Source organism: Danio rerio, chromosome 18 (assembly GCF_052040795.2).
Source record: "Danio rerio strain M-AB ecotype USA chromosome 18, GRCz13ab, whole genome shotgun sequence".
In the NCBI taxonomy this organism is placed as follows: Eukaryota; Metazoa; Chordata; class Actinopteri; order Cypriniformes; family Danionidae; genus Danio; species Danio rerio.
This window is the reverse complement of record NC_141038.1, coordinates 49,545,371-49,559,234: the sequence shown is the minus strand read 5'-3', so window position 1 is coordinate 49,559,234 and position 13,864 is coordinate 49,545,371. Positions and strand designations below refer to the sequence as shown.

At 36.1% G+C, this 13,864-nt stretch overlaps 1 protein-coding gene across 4 annotated transcripts in view; it reads left to right on the top strand.

The window, feature by feature from the left end:
- prx (periaxin) overlaps window positions 1-13,864 on the top strand; it is a 38,919-nt gene that overhangs the window by 6,526 nt on the left and 18,529 nt on the right. For 3 of the 4 annotated variants that reach the window (XM_088651275.1, XM_087292617.1, NM_001442243.1), the window contains exon 1: window positions 705-790. The exons of the other annotated variant lie outside the window; for it this stretch is intronic. The gene's annotated coding sequence lies outside the window, so the exon portion shown is untranslated. Of the gene's footprint in view, window positions 1-704; window positions 791-13,864 lie in introns of those variants that run through there. 4 annotated transcript variants of the gene reach the window in all.

Sequence of the window (13,864 nt, the reverse complement as noted above, 5' to 3'; positions counted from 1 at the left end):
TCTGTTAACAAAAAAGAAGACATTTTAAAATTTGCTAAAAAAAAACTTCCATTTTTGTTTTTCCTACTGTGGAAGTCAATGGTTACTTTTCAGCATTCTTCAAAATATCTTCTTTTGTGTTTAATAGAAGAAAGAAATAATTAAGGTTTGAAACCGATTGAAGGTGAGTAAATAGTGAGTAAATTAAAAATTTTGGGTGAACTATCCTTTAAATACTTAACTTATAACTTTAAATCTGTTGAATGTCATTAAAGTTAATGACTTGGAAGTTTAATTTGAATACTTAAAATTGCTATGCAACCATGTTTGTCTAAGTAGCAGAAACAACGTAAAAACAACAGTTTCACTTCTTGAAATGACAAAATGCACAACAAAACAAACATTTAAAGGAAAGCATAAATAAGCTAATATAAGGCTGAAAAACTGATACTAAAACTCGTCCTCGTCGCAACTTTTGTCTCATCCAGATGTTCAGATAACATTTGAGTAGTTTTTTTCCCACAATAAATCTCATTCCGAAGTTATTCAATCTGTAGTAAACAGTTGCGTCTGTATGAATCTGGTAATACAGCCACTCCTCGGCTGCCCTGTCACCTCCCGTTCCCTCCCTCTGTATATGGAGCATCCCACTGGCCTCATCCCATTGGCCTGCTGACCGCCTCCCCTAACACAGCCCAGAATAATACTGCAAATGTCCCGCTCAGAGCGCCTCAGTCAGAGAGCAGGGGGGAGAAACTGACTTCATCACTGAGGGAATAACTGATTCTGCATGAGGAAACACTCAATAACGGTAGGTGACGGATGGGTTATGTTGAGTGATATTGCAATGACAGCATGAGTTTAGAACAGATACATACATGTAGGACTGATTCAGCTCTTAAAAACAGAAAGGTTCTATACTGGCGTCAATGATTACATGAAGAATCTTTAACATTCGAGGAATCTCTCCATTTCACAAAGGTTCTTTATTGTGGAAATAAAGTTGTTTTGATTCTTAGACTGTTCTTTACACTTAGACGAAATGGATCTTTTAAGAACTGAAAGGTTCTTGGGGAACTAAAATGGTTCCTGTAATATGAACCATCATTTTTAACATTAGAAATGAAGCATTTGCAGATATTACTTGCTAGTTTTGTTAATATTTCATACAATTAGCATGCTCATTTTTTAATTATTATTATTGGTGAAGTTTTAGCTGAGCGTCTAAGTGCTCCTGCTTGTACTGAAAAACTGAGTCGCACTGAGCTGTGTGTGTGGGTGTGTACCTTGTATGCATTACATTGAGGAACAAATGTCCCCAAAAGTATAGCAATACCAGTACATTTTAACATTAGTGTGGTCACCTTAAGGCAAATGGCTCATTAATCAAATTGAGTTGGGACAACATTGTTGAATTAAGTTAATTTAATAGATTTTAGATATATAAGTGGATTTAACATAAAACAATTAAGTTGTCCAAAAAACACTCAAGAATCGTTTTGATTAAGCTGATTTTAAATAAATAGTTTGAACAAACATTTGAACCTTTATTTGTAACATTTGTGTATATTACTTGCCACTTCTGTTAACCTTTTGTTTGCGATTAGCATGCTCATATTTGATTATTGGTGAAGTTTTTGCTGTGTCTTCGTGCTCCTGCTTGTACTGACATATTGAGTCGCACTGAGCTGTGTGTGTGGGTGTACCTTGTATTCATTACACTGTGAGGACCAAATGTTTACAAAAGTATAGCAATACCAGTAAAATTAACATTATTTTGGTCCCCGTGAGGAAAATGGCTCATTAATCAAATTGAGTTGGGACAACATGATTGAATTAGGTTAACTTATTAGATTTTACAAATATAAGTGCATAGAACATAAAACAATTAAGTTTTCAAAAAACAAACTCAAAAATTGAGTTGATTCAGTTCATTTTAAATAAATAGTTTGAACAAACACATGGACCTTTATTTGTAACATATGTGATTATTACTGGCATCTTTTAACCTTTTGTACGATCAGCGTGCTCATATTTTACTGTTGAAGTTTTAGCGTCTTCGTTCTCCTGTTTGTTCTGAAATATTGAGTAACACTGAGCTGTGTGTATACCTTGTATTCATTACATTGTGAGGACCAAATTTCCCCAAAGTATAGCAATACCAGTAAAATTGACATTGGACATTATTTTGGTCCCCATAAGGAAAATGGCTCATTAGTCACTCAGATTTATTCCTATGAAGCATGTGTTTATGGGTGGAGGGATAGAATATATGGTTTGTAGAGTATGAAATAATTATGGGAAGTCCCCGAGTGTACAGGTTTATGTGGTTTACAGGGACACAAATTTTTATAATGGGTTTCACACAATCAATTTGAGTAGGGACAACATGAAGGAATAAAGTTAACTTATTACTTTTTTTGGACAAATATAAGCGTATTGAACATAAAACAATTAAGTTGTCCCAAAAAACACTCAAGAATTGTGCTGTTTCAGCTCATTTTAAAGAAGCAGCTTGAACTAACACATGAATCTTTATTTTTTAACATTTGTGATTATTATTTGCTACTTTCAACATTTTGTTCAGTCAGCATGTTCATATTTGTTTTACTGCTGGTGAAGTTTTAGCGTCTTCGTGCTCCTGCTTGTACTTAAATATTGAGTCACACTGAGCTGAATGTGTGTCTAACTTGCATTCATTACACTGTGAGGACCAAATGTCCCAAAAAGTATAGCAATACCAGTACATTTTGACGTTGGACATTATTTTGGTCCACCAAAGGAAAATGTCTTATTAATCAAAGTGAATGAAGTATTTTGAAAATGTAAAAATTCAGATGGTTTGCTGTTTAGGTTGAGTTTATGGGTAGAGGAATAGAATATATGGTTTGTAAAGTATATAAATCCTTGCATTTATGGAAAGTCCCATAAAAATAGCTGTACTTTACTTTATTTAGGTTTTAATGCCATATCAGCAGCATAGGCTATTGACCTTATTCTAAAAAGCGGGAAGTGCGCCTGTTTTCGTGATTGTCTTAGAACTTCCGATTCAGTCGCCTATGGAATGGACTAGGAATAATAAATGGCAGAAAACAGTCAAACTACTTGCTCAACAAAAAAATGTTTGCATGACTATACAGACCAAGTAGAATAATATACTAAGAAAATATCAAATTGCAACATCAAGCAGCGTAACGAGCAGTTTTCAACGTCAAAAAATGAATGGAAGTGAATGAGACCGGAAGTCTCATGCCAAAAAGATTTAAATGGCAGCGCCCGCTCGTCAGCGGAGAATAAGGTGTATATTCATGGCAAAAACATATACCAAATATACAATATATAATCATACAATCATATCAGTTTCCTAACAAACATACATTGTAAAAGAAACAACAAAAAACATACAAGTAGCAACAACACTGAAAACAGTCATATACAATCTAAAAATAGCTGTATGAGTGTGTGTGTGTACAGGTTTATATGGTTTACAGGGACACAACATGTTATAATGACACGGTTTTGACTTAGTTGTACTCTACACTATAAAAAATGCTGGGTTCCACACAATCGATTTGAGTTGGGACAACATGAAGGAATTAACTTAACTTGTTGTTTTTTACAAATATAAGTGGATTGAACATGAAACAATTAAGTTGTCACAAAAACAGTCAAGAATTGTGCTGCTTCATCTCATATTAAATAAGTAGCTTGAACAAACATATTTTTAACATTAGTAATTATTATCTTGCTACTTTTACCTTTTGTATGATCAGCATGCTCATATTTTTTAACTGCTGGTGAAGTTTTAGCGTCTTCGTTCTCCTGCTTGTACTGAAATATTGAGTCGCACTGAGCTGTGTGTGTGTGTGTAGCTTGTATCCATGACGTTGTGAGGACCAAATGTCTCCAAAAGTATAGCAATATTTAATTTTGACATTGGAAATTTTTTTGGTCCCCATGAGGAAAATGTCTCATTAATCAAAGTAAACAAAGTATTCTGAAAATGTAAAAATTCCGATTGTTTCCTGTGAAGCGTGCGTTTACGGGTAGTGGAAGAGAATATGCGGTTTGTAGAGGATAAAAATTATTACGTGTATGGGATGCCTACATAAAAATAACTGTATGAGTGTGTGTGTGCAGGTTTATGTGGTTTACAGGGACACAAATTTGTATAATGACATGGGTATGACATAGTTGTACTCTACACCAGGGGTTCCCAAACTTTTCAGCCAATGACCCCCAAAATAACAATGCCTGTGACTCGCGACCCCCAATATCCCCTGAGGTGGTTATAAATACAGGAAACTTGCATGCAAATGCGCACACACACCAATAGACCAAGTCTATTCTTCATTTATTTATGTATGTAAGTGCTGTAAATATGCCGGAACGTTTAACCTGGTATTATAAAATCAATCTGCTGCATCTGACGCTATTGCTAAGTCTTTAATATAATGATTACCCCAGGGGTCGCAATCCAATAGAACTAGTAACTATGAGATACTATAGTAACTATATAGTAACTATAAACAACTATTTTTTTTTTCTTTTCAGTAGGTTATGGATAAAATATGGTAATTCTTATGGTTTAATAAAAATAAATAGATATTTGGAAATCACCAGGCGACCCCCCTTCATTGTCCCGCGACCCATTGGGGGGTCCCGACCCCCACTTTGAGAACCACTGCTCTACACTGTAGAAAATGCTAGGTTCCACACAATCAATTTGTAAAGAAATTAAGTTAACTTATTAGTTTTTTTGGTTCCACTTTATATTAAGTGTCCTTAACTACTATGTACTTACATCAAAAAATAAATACAATGTACTTACTGTGTTTATAATGTATTTGAGAACACTTGTGGTGCTTTTGAGTTGGGATAGGGGTTGGGTTATGGACAGGTTTGGTGGTATGGGTAGGTTTAAGGGTGGGTTAAGGTGTAAGGGGTGGTCAACAGTGTATTTACAAATGTAATTACAAAAGTTAATTACAGATGTAATTACATACATGTATTTAATCAAGCATAAGTACACAGTAAATACATGTATTTACACAATAAGTACATTGTAACAAATTATTAATTCCTGTGTAAGTACATATTAGTTAAGGCCACTTAATATAAAGTGGGACCGTTTTTTTTATATAAATTTAAGTGGATTGAACATAAGGCTAACCCCAAAACATCATTATAAAAGTAGTTTGAACAAACAGCAAATGAAATGTATTTTAGTGTATTAGGGTGCTTTACAGGGACACAAAATTATACTTAGATTTTTTGACATTAAGATTTGCCATAGGTTTCCTGTGAGGGTTGGATTTAGGGGTAGGGGTGAAGTAAGGCCATATACTAACCGTTTTGTACTGTATAAAATACATTGAGCCTATGGAGAGTCCCTGTAAACCATGTATACAGGTATGTGTGGGTGTGTGTGAGAGCCTCCTGTATTAGTCTTACACAGTCGCAACAGCTGCGTCTGGTCATAAGATCAGTCTCACGGTACTGTGTGGAGTTCATGGCTCAACATGCCATAGTTAAGATAGCAGCATGAGATGAAATACGGGACGAGAGCCTTCATTAAAACCCAAAACTGTGCATGCAGCCAGTTCAATTTATGCTTTATTGTTTGTCTCTAAACATGTCAGAAAGATACCTCTAGTGAATAAAAAGTACTGTTGAGCATATATTTAAAGAGAGGAGTTATTATGCATATCCTTTAGTAGGATTTGAATGCATTTATTTGTAATTTATTTTTGTCTGTGCGTATTTTCAGCCTTTTTAAAAATTATATTTCCCATAACTTTGTCTATTTTACCTATTTATTACTGTTAAACTATAAACTAACCAGCTACAAGGTGAATCACAACATTACAAACAAATAAGCTTATAAAATAGCTACACTTACTGGCCACTTTATTAGGTACTAGCACCGGATTGGACCCCCTCTTGCCTTCAGAACTGCCTTAATCCTTTGTGGCGTAGATTCAACAAAATACTGGAAATATTCCTCAGAGATTTTGGTCCATATTGACATGATAGCGTCACGCAGTTGCTGCAGATTTGTCGGCTGCACATCGATTATGTGAATCTCCCATTCCACCATATCCCAAAGGTGCTCTATTGGATTGAGCTCTGGTGACTGTGGAGGCCATTTGAGTACAGTGAACTCATTGTCATGTTCAAGAAACCAGTCTGAGATCATTCACACTTTGTTATCCTGCTGGAAGTAGGCATCAGAAGACGAGTACACTGTGGTCAGAAAGGGATGGACATGATCAGCAACAATACTCAGGTAGGCTGTGGCACTGACACGATGCTCAATTGGTACTAATGGACCCAAAGTTTGCCAAGAAAATATCCCCACACCATTACACCACCACCAGCAGCCTGAATTGTTCCAATCTTCTATTGTCCAACTTTTGGTGAGTCTGTGTGAATTGTTGTCTTAGTTTCCTGTTCTCATTCTCCTCTGACATCAACAAGGCATTTGCGCCCACAGAACTGCCGCTCACTGGATATTTTCTCTTTTTCAGACCATTCTCTGTAAACTCTAGAGATGGTTGTGCGTGAAAATCCCAGTGGATCAGCAGTTTCTGAAATACTCAGACCAGCCTGTCTAGCATCAACAGCCATGCCACGCTCATAGCCACCTAAATCCTCTTTCTTTCCCATTCTGATGCTCAGTTTGAACTGCAGTAGATCATCTTGATCATGTCTACATGACTAAATGCATTGAGTTGCTGCCATGTGATTGGCTGATTAGAAATTTGCATTAACGAGCAATTGGACAGGTGTACCTAATAAAATGGCCGGTGAGTGTAGGAACTTAATGGGTTTAATGACTGAAAGAGCTACAATTGAAGCAACTGCATGAAAATTCACAGCAAAATCTAAACCGATTAAAGTTGTTGTTTGTATAAATAAAAACAATGCGATTGTATATTAAAATGAATATTTGAAAAACTTGGGGAGACTTTTTTGTCATGCCTAATGTAATGTACTTTACATACACTACTAAAAGTTAAAATAGTAATAATAAGTGGAAATAGCACAAACAGAGGGCAGCACGGGGGCGCAGTGGGTAGCACAATTGCCTCACAGCAAGATGGTCGCTGGTTCGAGCCCCAGCTGATACAGTTGGCATTTCTGTGTGGAGTTTGTAGGTTCTCCCCGTGTTCGCGTGCATGGGTTTGCTCTGGTTTTACCCACCAAAAACTTGCTATAGGTGAATTGAAAAAGCTAAATTGTCCGTGGTGTATGTGTGTGAATGAGTGGATGTTTCCCAGTGATGGGTCCCATCCGCTGCGTAAAACATAAACTGGATAAGTTGGCGGTTCATTCCGCTGTGGCGACCCCAGATTAATAAAGGGACTAAACCAAAAAGAAAACGAATAAATGAATGAACACAAACAGATGAGTTTTGCAAGGAATCTATCAACAACCTGGTCTGTCTTCCTCAAAGAAGAAAAGGTTTTTACCTTCAAAACACAAATGTTCCTCCTAGATGTCTTAGAAACAAATGTACTGACAAGCATTTATAGAAAACTAAACACAGCTCTATTCCACATGGGGATTTATGCTTTAACGCAGCGCTGGATGTTTTGCAGGCCCCGTCAGCAATGTTTGATATGTTTTGAAACTTCATGTGCTCTTCCTTTGGCCAGATCCTCCCAGCATGAGTATGGGAATAATGTGTGTGTGTGTGTGTGTGTGTGAGAGAGAGAGAGAGAGAGAGAGAGAGAGAGATACTGGTGTCATTCCTGACACAGTTCAGAAGTCAGATGAGTTAATGCGACACTGGTGCGCTGAGGAGCCGGTTGGGGTATGGAGGTTTTGAATCTAGACTTGTGGAAGTCACTAAAGGTAGTGTGTAATGCTGCTGAAATATGCAATGATTTACACGCCAGTCAGATGACCTGTACTCAGACTGATGCTGCTCTTGTGCTGGGGATTACAATAGTATCTAACTAACTAATAGATTTTAGTTTGCTGCAGGCCAAGCACGTTATTGCATTAAAATGGAAAGAGACTCAAAGGCCTTCTTGTAATCAATAGATCAAGGAAATGTCCTGCCTCAAAGTTGGACGTGTTGTGCGTTCAGAGATGCTCTTCTGCAGACCTCGGTTGTAGTGAGTGCTTATTTGAGTTACTGTTGTCTTTCTATCAGCTGGAACCAGTCTGGCCATTCTCCTCTGACCTCTGGCATCAACAAGGCATTTGCGCCCACAGAACTGCCACGCACTGGATATTTTCTCTTTTTCAGACCATTCTCTTTAAACCCTAGAGATGGTTGTGCGTGAAAATCCCAGTAGATCAGCAGTTTCTGAAATACTCAGACCAGCCAATCTGGCATCAACAACCATGCCACGATCAAAGTCTCTTAAATCACCTTTCTTTCCCATTCTGATGCTCGGTTTGAACTGCAGCAGATCGTCTTGACCATGTCCACATGAATTGAGTTGCTGCCACATGAATGGCTCATTAGAAATTTGTGTTAACGAGCAGTTGGACAGGTGTACCTAATAAAGCTGGTCATTTCCTTGAGTAGGATTTTTCAGTACTCTTTCCACCTCTGGTGTTAATACAAACAATACACTGAAATACAATAACAAAAAAAGTGCAAATATTGCATCACTGCAGGTCTCAGTTAACCTAAATCATGCTACACTAACAGTAGCTGTTGTCAGAAAATCATTACAAATGTAAAGACTTTCCAGAGAGGACTTCAGATCTGGGTGTGTTGAAGGTTTACCAACTAATCTACAAAGTGAAATGCTCAACAAAAGAATAATACACCACCCTGATGTCAAACATTGCAAAATAATTGAGGTACTCTGAGATTACACATACTGATGACTGATACACAGTGTAAAGAGTGGGAAATTGTTATTTTTATTATCATTTGGCCGGATATTGAAGCCCAAAGGAAATGGGTAATCATGCATTCCTGTAATAGTGCTGACGCAAGCGACATCGCTCTGGTTCACTGGACAGACTAACTATTAAATAACTTGTTTTCAATCTCAGATTTGGTGTTGGGTGCTATTTTATCTGAAGAAATATCCTAGTTTCCTGTTTAAAGGGAGGCATTTCCTCCTTGGCTTTGCACACCCTCAGGAGAGGCCGATCCATCATGTGTTTCTCCCCTGAGGACAGACGTACGTGCGGAGTAAAAATACTCTCAATTCTGACAAACTGAAAATGCCATTTGTTTCATTTAGAAGCTACTTTTACCTACAAAGGACTGCTGTATTTTACAAGTGTTTCTGTACCAAGATGGTCTACTTCTAATGAAATTCACAGTGCAGGTGTAACCATATCCATTATACTTTACACTCGCCGCCACTAGACAGGGATGAGGATGCTCAATGCTTATTTTATGGTTCAGACATGTACATACACACAAGTACAAGTAAAACAATACACTTAAGAGTTTTAAAACACACAAGGAAGTCTAACAATCCATTCAAATATAATTTGCAGATGTGTTCAATTCATATCAGATGTACACAGTGAAAGTAACTATAAAGTTGAAGCTATACTTTAAGAAAAATGGCATGGAAAAATTAAATGATGCTTAAAACTTCTGTTTGAGATTATATCTCATCAAGATATTTTTTCTTAACCTATAGATAAACAATTTTGCTTGCTTTAAACAATCAATCACTTAATTTTGAGTTTTTTTTTTTAGAAAACAAAACATTTTCTAATGCTATTTCATATGTCTAGTATGGATTTTAAAATGTTTAAATATTTGGATTGAAAACAATACAAAACTACTTTGTTTATTATTATTATTATTATTGTTATATTTATTATTATTATAACAGATGAGCTTTTTTGAATAAATGATTGGAAATAATGTTTATCTTGTTTTTCATTATCCTTTTCATCGATTAATCAAAAAGTATCGACAGATTAATCGATTATTAAAATAATCGTTAGTTGCAGCCATACAATTATGTTCACCTAGCATGTTTCTTAAATATCTGCAAACATATTTAGAAGAGTCCAAAACTTACATACAGCACCTTTAAACCAACACTGGGATTTGTCCATATTCGGTCCAACGTTGGGTTAAAAAGTGTAATTTAAAATTAATTAAAAATGGCCAAATCTTGTCTAACATGCATGGGAATGTTGCATATAGCTTTTAGCATAGTTAGCACAATATTGGCATGAATGAAAATGTGTGCGATTTAGGATGCAACTGTATCACACTTGTTTTAGACCGGCCTTTCTGTTTGCAAGAGACAGGCTTTTAGTCAAAGTAAGCATGTATCAAATGATCAGATAAAACACTTCACTTCAATGTCCTCTTCTAAACAAAAATGCCAGCAATCATTCGTGTCATTCACTGAACATCTGGCTATAACGTGATTTTCTGAGACAATGCAATTTAGAAAATTAAGGAAACTTTGGTAAGCCTTTACAGACTTTGATTGTCTAATGACGCACACAAATTTGTGTATCTTTAAATTAATAAATCTTTAAATTTAAATTGAGGATGAATACCCATGTGGGGAAGTGTTAGGCTTATGGCACTGGCCCATTTGCAGCTCATGTCATTATCAAGTGCCTATTCTCATACAAAAAGATCTTGTGACTGTATTGAATCAGCAGCAATAGAATTACGGCTCTATCCTCGGCTGTCCTTGTAAGTGGTTGGCTTATGTCTTCAATAGGACACAATTAAACAGTGGAGTTCAACTCAGTTTGAATTTATTACATCTACATCAATTTAGCATTTAAGTAAAGTGTGTAAGATTTGATAATATACAATATCAGTTCAAATTTTGGACACACTTCATTATTATAGTAGACTATTCTACATTTCTAAACACAAACCAAAAAGTCTCTTCCACAGTTCTTAGGGTTTCTTAGCCATAACTTTGCCATCAATAAGCCTTGGATCAGAACTTTTGTCAGGCCTTTTTATTATTTAAATGTTTTCTCAGTTTCAAAAAAATGCTTTGCACATTTTACTGTGTTCCTGAGTGAAAAATGTGCATTCAGAGATACTCTTCTGCAGACCTCGGTTGTAACTAGCGGTTATTTGAGTTACTGTTGTCTTCTGGCATCAACAAGGCATTTGCGCCCACAGAACTGCCGCTCACTGGATATTTTCTCTTTTTCAGACCATTCTCTGTAAACCCTAGAGAGAGTTGTGCGTGAAAATCCCAGTAGATCAGCAGTTTCTGAAATGCTTTGACCGGCAAGTCTGGCAACAACAATTATGCCATGCTCAAAGTCACTTAAATCCCCTTTCTTCCCCATTCTGATGCTCAGTTTGCTGCAGCAGATCGTCTTGACCATGTCTTCATGCCTAAATGCATTGAGTTGCTGCCATGTGATTGGCTGATTAGAAATTTGCAGTAACAAGCAGTTGGACAGGTGTACCTAATAAAGTGATACCGCTGAGTGTATATAGACTAGCGGACATTTTAAGTGGAGCAAAGGTTTTTCAAAATTATCCTAAGACAAGAATGGGTGTTGTTTAATAGTTTGATACTTTAATACTTTGATGAAAGATTTTGATCCACTTCAAATGTTGACTACTATATATACATATATATTAGTGCTGTCAAAATAAGTGCTTTAACGCATGCGATTAATTTGAAATAATTAACGCATTAAAAAAATTGAACGCAGTTGCAGGGTTTTTTATTTCCTGTTGTGGTGGACGTGTGTTTAACATGCAAGAAATATGGATAAGACAAAGGAAGCACTTTTTGAAGGCAAGTTTCAGTATAAAACAATTAATGTCGCATCACCAGGCTCTCCAGAGTTTCATGCAATTTCAGGTGTTTTATTTTTAACTTTCGACTTCTGTTTTAATGGAATTTGATACCGCATGGCGAACAGAAAGAAAATCCTCTGCATTTCGTGACTCTGTGGTCCTTTAAGACAGGGGTTTCCCAACTTTTCAGCTCGCGACCCCCAAAATAACAATGCCAGTAACTTGCGACCCCCAATATCCTCTGAGGTGGTTATAAATACAGAAACCTTGCATGCAATGGGGCGCACACACACCAATAAACCCAAGTCTATTCTTCGTTATATTTTTTTTATGTATGTCAGTGCTGTAAATGTGCCAGACAGTTTAACCTGGTATTATAAAATCAATCTGCTGCATCTGACGCTATTGCTGAGTCTTTAATATAATGTAATTACCTGAGGGGGTCGCAATCCAATAGAACTAGTAACTATAAGCTACTAACTATATACAGTAGTGTATATAGTAACTGTAAACGACAATTTTTTTAGTAGGTTATGGATTAAAATGGTAATTATTATGGTTTAATAAAAATAAATAGATTTTTGGAAATCACCAGGCGACCCCCCCCTTCATTGTCCCGCGACCCCTCGGGGGGTCCCGACCCCCACTTTGAGAACCACTGCTTTAAGATAATCAAATCACTGCTTAGGCTACACGGTAGACTTTTAATAAGAGTATTATCTTAATCATATTAAAATCAGAGAATTGGTGTCTTATGTAAATGTTCTCAGAAATTTTCTGTTGAAGTCGCGAGCTGTCAAAGACAGTCCATTACTCTGCCTTTCAGCATGAGCCCTCCAAGTTTAGCGTGTTTCCTCATTAAACGCAATGAAAGTGTATGCTTTTATATATATATATATATATATATATATATATATATATATATATATATATATATATATATATATATATATATATATATATATATATATAATAGTCTCCTGCATCTGACGCTATTGCTGAGTCTTTAATATAATGTAATTACCTGAGGGGTCGCAATCCAATAGAACTAGTAACTATAAGCTACTATAGTACCTATATACAGTAGTGTATATAGTAACTGTAATTGACAATTTTTTTAGTAGGTTATGGATTAAAATGGTAATTCTTATGGTTTAATAAAAATAAATAGATTTTTGGAAATCACCAAAATATTAAAACACACACACACACACATATATATATATATATATATATATATATATATATATATATATATATATATATATATATATATATATATATATATATATATTAAAACAATGCAAAAATGATAAGAAGTTACCAAATGATTAGAAACAAATTCAATTTGATGTGCTCTGAATTGGAAAATAGAATTTTCATATTCTATGCTATGCATTTGTGCAAATATTGGTGCTGTTAACCTCCTGATCTTTAGTTCAAAGTATAAACAAGCTTTTTAAACTCAAGCCAAACCTTTCAGTTTTTCGACTATTTCCTCCATGGGGTGTGAATTATAATATAGGAGCATTCAGAGGCAGAACATAAGTGTTGTTAAGATGCATGCCCAGCTTGCCTATTAACTTGTATGGCAGCATTTGCACAAGCTCTAGCGTTAACAGCTCTGTCATTACAGAGGCACATGCAGGTCAGGGCAGCTCGCGTTTATATAAAGATCAGATATATGCAGCACCATTCCAGTCTTCTGGACACATAGCATAACTAGAGAACAGCTGCGTCTTTCACTCACAAACAGAAATGCGCACACAAATACACACACAGAGATCCATCTATATTTTCCAAATTGCATGCATGTATATGAGATGGACGCATGGCCAGGCACACAAACATGCACAAATATGATTTTATATGTTTTTTCTAGGTTTTGGGACTGTAATTGCTTAATATTGTTGTTTTTTTAATATATGCATGAGTTCATTGTCTTAATTGCAGAGGTTTAACAAACACAGCCCACAAAGCTGGCACAGCACAACAGCAGAACACCTGCGAGATATATGTGCCCGTCTTGTGTAACAGGTTATTCAGTGTGGGTGTCTGCGCCCATTGGAAATTACTCACTTGCTAGTCTACAGATCTCTGAATGTTGGTTATGCGCTCTTACGACAGTGACAGATACCAGACACCGCT